General features: G+C 42.0%; 1 long non-coding RNA gene across 3 annotated transcripts; it reads right to left on the reverse strand.

Moving 5' to 3' along the window:
* Window positions 1-794: 794 nt before the first annotated feature.
* LOC114868082 (uncharacterized) lies at window positions 795-2,762 on the reverse strand. 3 transcript variants are annotated; one of them, XR_008696415.1, is made up of 4 exons: window positions 2,256-2,762; window positions 1,872-1,930; window positions 1,692-1,792; window positions 795-1,599 (listed from the first exon to the last, which is right to left on the reverse strand). It is a non-coding gene; the product is annotated as an uncharacterized LOC114868082 (long non-coding RNA). The 3 variants fall into 3 exon arrangements; XR_008696414.1 differs by having other exon boundaries at window positions 795-1,388; window positions 1,471-1,792; XR_005898504.2 differs by having other exon boundaries at window positions 795-1,792.
* Window positions 2,763-3,771: the final 1,009 nt, after the last annotated feature.

Genomic DNA, 3,771 nt, shown 5'->3' on the forward strand with positions numbered 1-3,771 from the left:
CCACAGAAAGCATTCTGTGCGTGGCTCGTTTTTTGCATCAGACTTTTTTTTTTTAATTTGGGCGATGCAGAGCATGTGGGAAAAGCAATGGTGTGTAGAGCAGTTTGTACCGTGTGTCTGGCACTAAAACGGTTCCCTGGCCACAAACCTCTGCGTGTCATTAAAGAAGAATTCCACAGAGTGGCAGGTTTGTCTTACAATAATCTATGACACATATTTTAATACGTACACCTCGTACGGACTGCACACACACTTTCCGTATTACTTTACTACTTTCCATTTCAAGGTTTCCAAATGTTATTGGGTGTTTTGATCACATCCGCATTCCTATTAAAACTCCTTCAGTCAGTGAGGGAGACTATGTTAATAGTCATTTCACAGTGTCAATGCGCAGGTAACTATTATTTCCTGTTCAGAATCTTTCAGTTTTAAAAACCATTAAACTCATTACTGTTTCCACTAACTAGGTAATATGCGATTCAACTCATCTCATCACTAATGTTGAAGCCAAATTACTAGGGTCAGTGCATTAGAGTCATCACTATGCCACATGTTTTAACAGGGTTTGTATCTGTATGAACTAGTTTACACAAGTTTATGTTTCTACTGTATTGTTTTACACATTTCAATCATTACAGGAGACTACAATGGCTACCCATTTGATGACACCCTACCTTGAACCTGAGCCTGTACCACAGACACTTCAACCAGGCCTACAGCAGAACACGGGCCAAGGTGGAGATGACCATAGGCACCCTGAAGGCGAGGTTCCAGTGTCTACGTGGCCTCGGGGTCAGTCCAGAGAGGGCATGTTGTTAGGGAAATTGTTAGTTCCCTTTGTAAATCTTAAATAAAGCAGACACAATCAGTTGAGACAGGATTTTACAGGATTTTACTTGCAAGGAGTGAGCAGTTTACAGCAAAGGCAACTTCCTCTCACTGAAGAGAAGGATTCAGCTCATAATATGTATTGCATTCTGCGAGGTGCATAGTCACACAGTACATGGGAAATATTTTCTGCACAAAGCAAGCATTGGGCTCATCAGATAAGGATGCTACACACCGGTACTCCCTATTTCTTGCAGAGCAGAAGGAAGGAAACTTCAAAGCTATAGCACAGCTAACGAGGCTTCATGAAAATATGTTTCAATGATTAAATGCAGTATTTTTCCAACACATGTGACATTATAGTGGGTTGTGTGGTCCTTCACAACATTGCCGATAAAGGAAGTGAGCCACCCTCCTTGTCCTGATGAAGATGACCAAGAGGATCCAGTAGTGAACCAAATAGACCACAGGGATGGAAGACTCTTGGAAGACACATGATTTGTCAGAATCACTTTTTTAAAAGGTTCCTGCATCAAGAGTGCCCTTTATTTCTTCCTGTCCTGAAAAAAAGGAACAATATTTACACTGCTTCACACAACCGCACTTCAAATTGTAACATTAATGTTCAGTTAAAGTCCTAACCTTAAGGCGGTGCTCCAGTATTTCAATTTCGAGTTTAGCCTTTTTATGGCCAGTCCTTTCTCCTCTATTTTGAGCTGTATAAGATCCATCTCAAGTTGATTTGTTGTTGAAGATGGACCTTATACAGCTCTAGGAAGGCATTAAAAAAGGAATATTTGTATGTAATAAAATTATATATAAAACATTATGTGAGGAAAATACAACTGCAGACAAATTCTTACACTGCTTAGATTTTGTGATGACATAAATCGACCCTCATCTGCATTTACAGTAAATCCCCCCGTCCAATTCTGCCCCAGCAGAAGTGGTCTTCATCTTCATCCTACAGTGGAAATATGAAAATATACTTTACCTGGCAATAAAACAAAAAAACTACAGGTATCTGGCAACAAATCCCTTACACATGTCACAGACTGTGTGCTTTCTGGAGGGTCCAATTATACAATCCGTCCATCAGTGGCTGCAAGGCAATACAACCCATAAGATCAATGTGAAATAAAGTACTACAACATTGTAGAAGCCTATGCAGCATATGAAGTTAAATAAAATGAGCCTGCATACTAATGTTAAGCACATTCAAAGGTTTTAGCGACAGAGATAGTAAGTGATTTAAAGTCATAAAACAATCAGATAAATTAGTACTGTTGGGGGACTTTATGTGTATAATCTGTTATAAAAGAATTATTATTAAGGTCCCACATGCTCAAACAAAGGAGGCACTGCGGCCTGCATGTAATGTCTTCATCCTGATAGTAGTGAGTGGAAACAAGGCTGGGGTACCATACCTGGCTCCCCCGCTGAGACGTCCGAACTCCCCGCTGATACAAACGACAAACGGTGGAGGAACTTGGACGTCAGCCATCCTGATTGGACCAAACAATAGGACGGGCGTGACCGAAAACACGGCTATGAAATCTGATGTGACCAAAGACTCATCCCTTGTTCTCTTCGACCCTTGTCCTTTCTACCTCAAGTCCGCTGCAGACCTTTCTTCTCTCCGTCCACCTGGAGCTTCCATCTGCCCCTGGCACGCCTGGAGCCTCCACCGCAGCCAGCAGTGTAACCACAGTGGACATCGCCACAGAGAACGGGCCTGATCACCCATCTACTCCCAGCCACCCGGCAGGAAACCTATAGTGGTATAGCTTAATTGTCTCACTGGCTGCCACCTCAGCTGATCACGACGCGATCACCGCAACAGCGCAAGCACACACGCACGCAACGCCGAATCTTCCCACCAGGATTAAGCAGTAAGGCAGAGAAATTATTCTAAGTCTGAGCAGAGTAGAACTCTTAGGGGATAAGTCATTGTTTTATTGATATGTTGTTTTCTTTTCCTGTTGATGAACACGCGATCTGATCACTGTGTATTTCCGCGATTATGTGACTGTTATAGATCCGCGTAAATCTAAGAGGTGCACATTGAAGTGCTGTAATCTGTGATCGTGATCTTAAGTGCCTTATCGCTTCCGCGATCACGTGACTATATCGCCGAATTTATCTCTACGTGTTTTTGAGACCACAAGCCTTATTCACGCTAGTCCCACTTCACACTCCTTTACACGCTTCTTTCCCTGTGAGCGCCAGACACGCGCGCTCCATTCAAAGGGTTCACGCGCACAGCTGTGCCACCTCACCACGCCCCTAAAAGAAGGGCGCGCTCTCCCTGCTGCCTCTCTCTCTCTCTCTCTCTCTCTCTCTCTCACACACACACACACACACACCTTTCATCTCAGGTGACGCGCATAAACATACGATTACGATAAACATAAGATTAAGTTGTGATTTGCCGAGTCGAGTTATTATTAATTGTTTAATAAGCGTTCATACTTTGATTGGTTGTTGTCTGTGATTATTTGTATATGGTTTTACAGCACTGGTGAATTGAGTTGGCTATGGTACGGAGCTCATTCTTCAACTAACTTAAATACTATTGAGACTGTATTGGCTATTACAAATTGGTTATTGGTCCCTGGTAACAGGGTGGTGCCCCCCTAAATTATTTATATTAGTAAATATTAATTCAATTAATGAATATTAATCAATAATATTTAAGTGTTTCTCTTACCTAACTATAGACCTTTGTCATATAGTTATGTATATTTCAGCTAATTTGTGAATTTAAACTACAGACATTATTGGTATCTCCACTCTCGAGATATAAATCCCATTATTATCAGTTGTGGTCCTCTCATATCCCCAACAGTACTACTGTGGTAAACTTACATTTCACTAAGTAACTCATGTCATGGGAGGTAGTGTAGGATAAGGTGCCCCCAGGAATGCCATCGACCATCGGCC

This window comes from Betta splendens, chromosome 13 (assembly GCF_900634795.4).
Source record: "Betta splendens chromosome 13, fBetSpl5.4, whole genome shotgun sequence".
Classification (NCBI taxonomy): domain Eukaryota; kingdom Metazoa; phylum Chordata; class Actinopteri; order Anabantiformes; family Osphronemidae; genus Betta; species Betta splendens.